Source organism: Pongo abelii, chromosome 1, assembly GCF_028885655.2.
Source record: "Pongo abelii isolate AG06213 chromosome 1, NHGRI_mPonAbe1-v2.0_pri, whole genome shotgun sequence".
Classification (NCBI taxonomy): Eukaryota; Metazoa; Chordata; class Mammalia; order Primates; family Hominidae; genus Pongo; species Pongo abelii.
This window is the reverse complement of record NC_071985.2, coordinates 204,196,893-204,207,373: the sequence shown is the minus strand read 5'-3', so window position 1 is coordinate 204,207,373 and position 10,481 is coordinate 204,196,893. Positions and strand designations below refer to the sequence as shown.

At 47.2% G+C, this 10,481-nt stretch overlaps 1 long non-coding RNA gene across 1 annotated transcript; it reads right to left on the bottom strand.

Annotated features, from left to right (window-relative positions):
- Positions 1-217: 217 nt before the first annotated feature.
- LOC129060428 (uncharacterized) lies at positions 218-7,798 on the bottom strand. Its single transcript, XR_008527134.1, has 3 exons — positions 7,643-7,798; positions 7,013-7,183; positions 218-276 (listed from the first exon to the last, which is right to left on the bottom strand). It is a non-coding gene; the product is annotated as an uncharacterized LOC129060428 (long non-coding RNA).
- Positions 7,799-10,481: the final 2,683 nt, after the last annotated feature.

Genomic DNA, 10,481 nt, shown 5'->3' with positions numbered 1-10,481 from the left:
GCCTGTGTGTAACCAGGTATGTGACGGTCGATATGTTACTTCATGGAAACAATAATTTATCGGGATAATAACTGTATCAATTAGGACCCTTTTTATTATAAGGGAAAGAAATGCAGAAGAACTATAGGCTTATTAAGTAAAAAGTCCAGAGGAATTTCAGGTATGGCTGAATCCAGGTGCTCAAATGAGGTCTTCAGGAATCCACCTCTCTCTGTAACTTGTCTCTGCTTTTCTCCTCACTTGTCTACCAGGCAGGCTTGCTCTTCCTGGTGGCCTCTAGAAATTGCAGGAGAAGGTAGAGCTTCACTAGCCCAGTAATTCCAAGAGTCTTAGAATAGAATTTCACTGGTTAGTGCTAAGTCATGCGCCCATGCCTAAGCTAAGTACTAAGGCCAGGGGAATAGGATGCTCTAATTGGCCAGGCTGAGGCCTTCAGCCCACCTCTTGGAACTCAAACAACGAGGACCTAGGAGGGGGTGATGTTCCCCAAATGGAGGAGCCATCACTCCAGAGAAAGGAGAAGTGGGTGTCAAGTCAACAAAAATAGCCTTTTTAGTAGACATGAGATTTAACATTTTTATCAAGCAGTAGATCAAAGGCACTGACCAATCAGAAGGGAGGCTGCCAGAGCAGGGTGGGAAATAAATTCTCTGGGTGCTGGACTGTGAGGAGCTGGGGAGGGCACCAGGAGAGGGGCTGAGGCAGTATGGGAGCATCTGGGGCTCAGGGTGGCAACTACTACTAGCCAATATGGACATCGTTGCCCTGGCCGTTCCAGTGAGTCCTGGTGAACATGCACTGACGGCTGCTGCTTTGCCTAGACCAGCACTTGTTTTCTTGGGTCCTCACTTGCACTCCACTTTGGCAGGTTGCTCAGGCTTGTTTGTGCACACTTTCTCTCCAGACCTCTTGTTAACAGGTGTGTGTCATTGTTCAGAACAGCCTGGCCACCCCAGGCCACCAGCCTGGGAGATAGGCATTAGCAGATGGCATGGCGCCAGTCTCCTGAAGTGTCTGTGCTGCTGCTGTGTTTAAGAGTCTCGGGCCTCAGGCTTATCTGTATAAACCTCAAAATAGTGACATTTACGTGGCACTCAATGGTATTAGATCCTGCCTGGGCATCTAAGGGAGTCATTCTGAAAGATGGAGGATGGAAGACATGGTCAGGAATAGCTAGAGAGCCACTTGGGTGCAATTGTGAAACAAGTGTCATGGGGACTCGAACCCAGCAGCCATCCTGCACTGAGCATTTGGTGTGCTGGCCCCTGTGCTGAGTGTTTCACATGCTCTTCCTCAACTGAACATCACATGAAGCAGGTGCAATGTCACCCCAGAGGATGAGGAAACTGAGGCACAGAGGGTGGAAATCACTTGTTCGCCTCACTCCTTATTCACCCTTCGAGGTCACCTCACTGCAGATGAGATCTAAGGCCTCTCCTGAGGCCTTTCCAAGGCCTTGGCCTGATCTGATCCCCATCTCTCTCATCTCCTGTCTAGCTATGTCCTCCTCACTCTGCTCCAGCCTCACAGGCCTCCTGGCCATCCTGGGCCAGGCTCCACACATTCCCACCCCAGGGACTTGGCAAATACTCTTCCCTCTGCCTGGGATTCTTGTCCACCTCAGACCCACATGACTCATCCATTAATTCTGCTCAGGTGCTCCCTCCTCAGGGGCTGCCCTCCCTCTGCACCGTGCAGCCTCCCGTGGCTCCCTCATTCCCTCTGCCTCATTCCTGTCCCAGCACATGTCCTGCTCCAGGATTGTGTCATATATGCGTTTGTTGATCTAGTTTTTATCCACCCCCTGCACTAACTAAAGTGTAAGCTCAATAAGGGCAAGGATTTGGTTAGTTTTGCTCATTGCTATTTCCCTGGCATCTAGGGCACAGCTTGGCACACAATAGATGATCCATAACTATTTGTGTGCAAATCAATTTGTAAAATGGGGGACCACCTGCCCCATCAATTTATTGTGATGTTTAAATTAGACAATGTGGGTATGCTTTGTATATATGCACATTACTTATGTATATGTAATATTCTGCATGGATACTTGGCTGCATGTTACGTATGCATATGTAGGGTCCACAGGCAGCAATTTTTCAATACAGGGCATTATCTCTCTCTATCCCTTCAACTGTGCTTCTCCTCCATGGTTCTGGGACTTGCCCAAAGGTGTCATCATCCTCTCCATCACCTGTGCTGGAAAGCTGGATGGGGAGGCCATTAGCATCACTTGCCCAGTGCTCCAGCTCACACTCCTTCCTGGCACAAGGCAGGATCGACGTCCTGGTCCCTGTGGTTGTAGGGAGAGAAGTGGAACAAATAATTCTGGCCCATTTGTTGTGAGTAAAAGTGATGCCTGCCAGTTCCGAGCTGGATATTGTTGTGACTGAGACCCCTCAGGGTTCTCATTCATCTGCCACAGTGACTGGCAAGGTACCAGACAGTGGCCACTCATTGGCCAAAATCCTGAGTGAGGACCACATGGACAGAGCCTCATCTGAGCTTCAATGGACAAGAAGCCTGAGTAACAGACCTTTGTTGATTTGGGGCTGTTTGTTACGTGGCAGAGCCAGCCTGTTCTGACTGATGCAGTTACAGGGGGCTGGTAAGGCTACCCTTTAATCACATAGCAGAACAATATCTGGTAAGGACAGAGCAGGGCTTGCTGACACTGACTGACTTCAGTCCACTTGTCATTTCTCCTCTGTTCCTGGAGAGGGATGGCAATGTGGAAGCTAGCAGAGACCACACTCACTGCTCCATGCACCAGCTGTGTGACCTTATACCAGGCAGTACACTCCCTGTAGCTCAGTTTTCTTTCCTGACACTTGGGGTTAACAAGAATGTTCTCTCCTCTTCTCCAACACACACATAGGTCCCCGGGGTAATTAAGACAGGTAATGAATGTGAGAGCTTTGCAGGAGCATGGGCCAATTTTAAGTTGTGGAAACTGCTCGGGGTCCTGTCCAGGCCGATGACTCTGTGCCCTTCAGTTTCCTGGTTCCTGAAGCCTCCTGGGAGGGTGGCCCTGGTCACTCAGAGATGTTAACACCCCTCAGGTGAGGAGATGTGATGGGCTGGCCATGTCTCCTTGTTTGCTTGCTGTCACATTTAATGCAGGCTCCAATCCTGGCCACTCAGTCACTCATCCAACACCTCACTCAAAACTAACACCCGCTTCTTCCCACTAATGAGGTTCTGCTTGGAGATGCCGGCTGTCACCCCAAACTGGTTTCTCTTTTCTGTTCCTGTCACATCCAGGGGAAAGGTGGTGTTCAAGTTATCTGTCACCCAGGGCAATAGTTAATTCTTTCGAGGTGAAATTCTTTAAGGGGTTGTCTTTCTGGCTGGACTCTTTCTGGGCTCCAGAATCCTGGCTGTGGCCCTGAGGGACTATCCCTCTCCATTTGGCTTCATGTTGTGTGACCTGTAAGAGTTCTTGGACCCAGGGCTTAGGCATTGACTGAATGGCTCACCCATTCAGTGGAAAGGTGGAATCAACCTGTGAGAAGAGGGCAGTTGACAATTCACCGTACAGGAAATTGCAGACTAATGAAATACAACTTTGATATTCAATGGAGCCTTTGGCCAAGACATTATTTGCCAAATAGTCCACATGCTGCCCTGCAGTTCCCAGTCTCCTTTGCACTTATTTTCATACCATGTGACTAGTTCTGACCAATGGACTGTGAGCAGAAGCAATATGTGTGTGTTAGTCCATTTGCATTGCTATAAAGGAATACCTGAGGCTGGGAAACTTATAAAGAAAAGAGGTTTATTTGGCTCACAGTTCTGCAGGCTGTACATCAAGTATAGTGCTGACATCTACTTCTAGTAAGGGCTTTACAATTATGGCAGAAGGCGAAGGGGAGCCCACATGTCACATGGTGAGAGAGGGAGTGAGAAAGAGAGGGAGGAGATGCCAGCCTCTTTTAAACAACCATGGAATGGGTGAACTCATAGAATGAGAACTCACTCATTACTGTAAGGACAGCAGCAAGCGGTTCATGAAGGATCCACTCCCATGACCCAAACACCTCCCACTAGACCCACTTTCAACACTGGCGGTCACATTTCTACATAAAATTTGGAAGCAACAAGACATTCAAACCATATCAGTGTGTCATATCTAGGCTGAGGTGGCCAAGAGCTAATGTGACTCTTCCATCCCTCTCTTCCCATAAAGAGGTGACCTAGGGGACTGCCTGTTCCAGACAGCATAGCTACAAGACAGAGAAGAAATAAATGTTTATTGTGTTAAGCATTGAGGTTTGGGGGTTTGTTTACAGCAGTGGCCAACATTAATAATCCTGACTGATACAGGGTGCTGTGAGAATGTAATTTCCATGTGGACAGGGACCTTCTCTGTTTTGTCCACCACTGAGGCACCAGTACATAACAAAGCATGTAGAAGCTGCTAAATAAATATACATGAATGATGGAATGAAGTCTGTATACAAATTTTCAAAGTTTCCTCTCTAGGTAACCAGTGAAAACTTCTCCATTGAAGTGTCACATGGATGGATGGTGGTTTCTGTTCTCTTCTTTCTTGCCTGGTCCCATGGTCTTCAGGTTCCATGGGTCCTTGCTTCTGAGGGTCTCTACAGCTCCTGCTCATGCTGCTGTGTCTCCTGGTGTCACTTCTTGTGACATAGGCCTTTTCTAGCATTTTCCCTAAATCTGAGTCTTCATCAACAGCATTCCTGAGATGCACATTTGTCCTCTGGGAAGTATCGGCCCCTAATCACTTGCTTGGGGGCTTCCTACACTACTTTCCCCAGTAGTTTTGATCTAAGTCAACACAGGAATTTGACGCATTGCTATTTGAATCAAGAGAGGTTGCCACACTAATGTTGTACAGCTAAGCATGACCTGGTAGATGTGGTCAAGGCTACTGCATCATTCTTCACTAGATTTTAGTCACTTGCTTCTAAACCTATCACCCATCACCAGGCTCAAGTTTTATGTTCCAAATCGACTTTCTGGACTGGTGTTGTGGTTTGAATAAGGTTTGTCCCCTCTGAAACTCATGCTGAAATTTGATTGCATTGTAGTGGTATGGGAAGGTGGGCCCTAATGGGAGGTGCTTGTGTCATAGGAGCAGATCCTCCATGAATAGATTAATGCTGGCTTGTGGGAGTGAGTTCTCACTATCACAGGACTGAATTAGTTACAGTGAGAGGTGGTTGTTATAAAGTGAGATTCCTCCTCATGTTTGCTTTTTCTTTGCACATGCCTTTCTGTTTCTCCACCATGTCTTGACACAGCACTTGGCCCTCACCAGAAGCTGAGCAGATGCCAGTGCCATGCTCTTGGACTTTCCAACCACTAGAATCATGAGCTGAATAAAGCTTTTTTCTTTATAAATTGATCCACTCTTAGGAATTCTGTTATAGCCACACAAAATGGACCAAGACAGCTGTCATGAGAGGACTCTTTCTAAAATAAAATCTGACTTTATCCCTCCCTTGCTGAAGAACAGTGTAGTAGCTAGGAACATGGATTTCAGACCCTGAGCACCCTGGTTCGACTCCCTTCCCTGTCACTTATGCCGTGTGGCTTTTGGTAATTTTCCTAAACTCCCTCTGCCTCAGTTTCCACAACTGCTAATGGAGATGATAATGAACATCCCCAGGATTCTTGTAGGATTCAATGAGTTAATACACATCAAGTGATTAGGTTCAGGAAAAAAATAGCTCAAGAATCTCAGGCTAAAGTCTTTCAGGCCTGGAATTTCAGGCTGTTTACCATGGGGCTTCTGCTGATCTCTGATCTCTTCTCCTGTCACTCCCTGACTTGAGCCTCCAGCTCAGGCTGCCTAGCTGGTTTCTGACACATGTGGTCTTGCTGTTACCTCTGCTTGGACTCTCTTCTCTCTGTCTCATTTTGAAGATTCAGCTCAGAGCCATCTCTCCCAGGAAGCCCTTTGTATTCATCAGCTTGGGCTTCCATAACAAAATACCACAGGCTGGGCAGCTTATACATAGAAACTTATTTTCTCATAGTTCTGGAAGCTGGAAGTCCACGATCGAGGTGTCAGCAAATTTGGTGTCTTCTGAGGTCTTTCTCCTTGACTTGCAGACGGCTGCCTTCTTGCTGTGTCCTCATCTGGCGTTTCCTCTGTGCTGTGTGTGTCTGTTTAAATTTCTTCTTATGAGGAAGAGTTTCCTGCTTACCGTAAAGACCTCATTTTAACTTAATTACCTCTTTAAGGAACTTATCTTCAAATACAGTTACATTATGAGGTATTGGAAGTTAGAACTTCAATATATACATTTTGTGGGTGACACAATTCCACTCATAGACCCCTCTATGACTCTTACACTCCACATTCTGCCTCCCACATCCACTGGGACCCTACAGCCCTCTGTGCATATCCCTGTCATGGCCCTTAACACTGTGTGGCAGCAAAATTCATTCAGCAATCTTTATTGAGCACCTGCTATGTGCCAGGCACTGTGCTGGGAAATGGGGCAAGACAGTGGAGAATAAGGGCCTTCTGCTCCCTGCAGTGTTGGAGCACATGTCCTGGAGGTGGAGGTAGACACAGAGAAAGGGTAATGAGCCTTAGAAAAGAGGCAGAAGACAGCTCTATAAACATACAGGAAAAGAGGACCTGAACTAGGTCAAGAGGTCAGAGAGGACTCTGTCAAATTGCCATGGTAGGTGACTACTGATGTCCACTCAGTAATGAATAAAGGCAGCAGCCAATGTTTATGGAGCTGCTACTGTGTGTTGGGCTCTGGGATTTGCATGCACCACCTTATTTACTACTCCCTAAGCCCTGTTTTCTCTATTTTCCAGTCAAGGAAAGTGGAGTTTAGGAAGGCTAAATGATGTACTCATGGCTGCATGGCTAGGAAGGGGGAGGCCAGGACTCCACTCAGGTCTCCGTGATGGTTAAGTTGCACCCTTATTATATCCAGGCCCCCATCCCACGCCTCCAGCTTCACATTTGCCCCTCAACCCTTCTCCTCTGCTGATCCCAGTCCTCAAACTCACGTACCCAGTTGTGTGGTTGCTCAGTCTGCCAACGCCGCCCCCTCTGGGTGCCTGCCTGGCCCCCAGGCCAACAGCAGGGATTGGTGCAGCCTGTCCATCCTTCTCCTTATGTCTTTGCATGGGCTTGGACTTCTCTCCTCTGAACACAGGTGAGATGTTGGCCAAGTTTCCAGCCCTTGTGGCAATAACATTGAGGTTTGAGGGCTCAATAAAGGCACTGGTTTCCCTTCCTCAGTCCAACTGACAGGGTCAAGGGCATGTTGAATAGAAATGAACCCTCTTTATCACCCATAAGGCTGATGCTGGAGGATGGTGTTTACTCCCTGGGGGAATGTGGACCGCCCCCCCAGCTCCACGGGCAGACCTCAGGACCAGACAGGGAGGAACCACCCATCAGAAGTGCATTGACCCCTCTCATCAGGGTTCAGGCTCCTGCATGTTTGGGTGTGGGGTGGGCCAGCACAGCTGTCACCATCTTACTCAAGGGGGAACCAAGGCTTACAAAAGTGAGCTCACTTGCCTGAATCCCCAGGAAAGTGGGCAGCGAGGAAATGAACCCAGGTCTGACCCAAAGCCCTTGTACTTCATTGGCCCCCACATTGACCACCCCAGGCCTGGGCCCTGCCAGCCTCACCCCAGTCTCTTGGGATGGCTCACTCCATGCTGAGCAGCTCTGACTGTCAGAAAATGCTTCTTCCCTTTGAATTCCAAGCTTCCTCCTGGTGGATTCTATGAACCAGTTCTTGCTTTGCCCTCTGGAATTGTAAAGTGAGTTTCATCTCCTCTGTAACTGCAAAATAAATTTAATAAACTCCACTAAAGTGTGTAATCTTATAGGCAGGATGCAGAATTTCTGTGCTTCAGACTTTTCCCCATAATTACTAGCACCATGGAAATTGCAGGGATTAGAAACTCAACTGGAAATGAGGATGGATTGTGTCACCAAGAAAGTTGAAATGAACAGAAACTCCAGCACAATAAAGCAGGCTTGAATTTGCATTAAATTAGGAGGCAAGTCCAGGCCCACTGATTTTATGGGGACAGTGACCTTCTAGGATTTGCTTAGGAAACTGGGAGGGGTAAGAGAAAGTTGGGATGGGGTGTGTCAGGTGATGTGAGTTGGTGGCAGCCTCTCTTTGAAAAATTAATTCATTGTATACCTCAGAGTAACCTCACTTTAAAGGTTGGATGGCATTCCTCTTCCATCACCACTTTTCTTCCATCCCCCCATTCCCAGGAAGTGAAAGACTTGTCTAAGGTCACACACAGCTGGTCTATGGGGACCTAGGACTAGAATATAGGCCTTCTCATGCTATGTTCACTGACCTTCACAATGCACCTGTTAATCCTAATCCCCATCAGTTTTGGTGAAAAAATGTGGGCCACTAGACTGTCATCAGGTTGTAAGAAAATGTAAGATCCTTCTTCCCCTATACCTCTGTGGTCCACCAGAAACAGCGGGGAGTGTGTGAGGGAGCAGAACCTGGCTCTTCTAAGCTCTGACCTCATTGCCCGCTCCTTCCCCAGCAATACACTTATTGCCTCCTCGCATTGCATACCCAGGGCAGACAGTGTCAATTGGCTTAGGCACCATTCCCGATAAGTGTGGATCTCACAATCTTAACTTGGAGTTAACTTACAAGATGAAGCCTATTTGCATACTCAGTCTTCATCAACCAAGAGAACTCCATCAACCAAGAGAAAAAGTAGACAATTTGGGATTTAAAAATTTTTCTAAAACCTACTATTGAGTTTCAATCATGGCCATTAGTGTGAAATACTACGTTAGACTCACTGCAAAAGTGGCTACAATTCTCCACCTGCTGTGATTTGGATGTGGTTTGTTTCCCACCCTCAAATCTCATGTTAAAATTTGATCCCCAGGCCGGGCGTGGTGTCTCACGCCTGTAATCCCAGCACTTTGGGAGATCAAGGTGGGCGGATCACGAGGTCAGGAGATTGAGACCATCCTGGCTAACATGGTGAAACCCCTTCTCTACTAAAAATACAAAAAATTAGCCAGGCATGGTGGCGTGCGCCTGTAGTCCCAGCTACTTGGGAGGCTGAGGCAGGAGAATGGTGTGAACCCGGGAGGCGGAGCTTGCAGTGAGCCGAGATTGCGCCACTGTGCTCCAGCCTGGGCAATAGAGCAAGACTTCGTCTCAGAAAAAAAAAAAAAAATTTGATCCCCAGTGTGGCAGTGTTGGGAGGTGGGGCCTAGTGGGAGGTATTTGGGTTATGGAGGTACATTCCTTATGAAGAGATTATTTCTCACCCACCTGGGTGAGTTCTCCCTCTTTTGGGAGAGAGCTTTTAAAAAGAATCTGGCTTCCTCAGTTTCTCTCTCTTGCTTCGTCTTTGCCATGCAATTTCATTTATTTATTTATTTGTTTGTTTTTGAGATGGAGTCTTGCTCTGTCACCTAGGCTGAAATGTAGTAGTGCAATCTTGGCTCACTGCAACCTCCATCTCCCGGGTTCAAGCGATCCTCCTGCCTCAGCCTCTCAAGTAGCTGGGATTACAGGTGTGTGCCACCACACCCGGCTAATTTTGTATTTTTAGTAGAGATGGTGTTTCACCACATTGGTCAGGCTGGTCTCGAACTCCTGACCTCAGGTGATCCATCCACCTTGGCTTCTCAAAGTGCTGGGATTATAGGCATGAGCCACCTCGCCTGGCCTGCCAAGTGATTTCTTTGCACATGCTGGCTCCTCTTCCACTTTCTGCCATGAGTAGAAGCAGAAAGGAGGTCCTGACCAGATGCAGTTGTTCAGTCTTGGAATTTTCAGCCACTGGAATTGTGAGCCAAATGAACTTCTTTTCTTTATAAATTACACAGCCTCGGGTATTCTGTTATGGCAATACAAAATGGACTATTGGTACCAGGTGTTGCTGTGCAAGTACTTGAAAATGTGGAAGCAGCTTTGGAACTGCATAATGAGTAGAGGTTGGAAGAAGAATAGGCTAGAAAAAGACTCTATTGCTGGGAATGGAGCATTAAGAGTGATGTTGGCAGAGGCTTAGAAGATGAGCCGGAACTTCTTAAAGATTGGTTAAGTGGTTGTGGCCAAAATGTTGATTAAAAATATGGACAGTAAAGGCCATACTGATGAAGTTTCAGATGGGAGTGAGGAATATCTTATTGGAAATTGGAGTAAAGGCCGTCCTTATTACACTGTAACAAAGAACTTGGATGCATTGTGTCCTGCCCTAGGGCCTTGGAAGGACATATTTAAGAGTGATGAATATTTGGCAGAAGAAATTTCTCAGCAGCAAAGTGTTCAGGCAGCTGTGTGGTTATGTCTAACTGCTTATGGTGAATTGCCAGGGAAAAGGGAAGCAGGGTGAAAAGATTTGGAAACTTTGCAGCCCGGCCATGTGGTAAAGAATGAAAGCATTTTCAGGAGGAATCCAGGGGTGTAGCCAAGAGACCATTTGCTAAATAGATAAGCAAGGTTAGAAGGGAGCCAGGT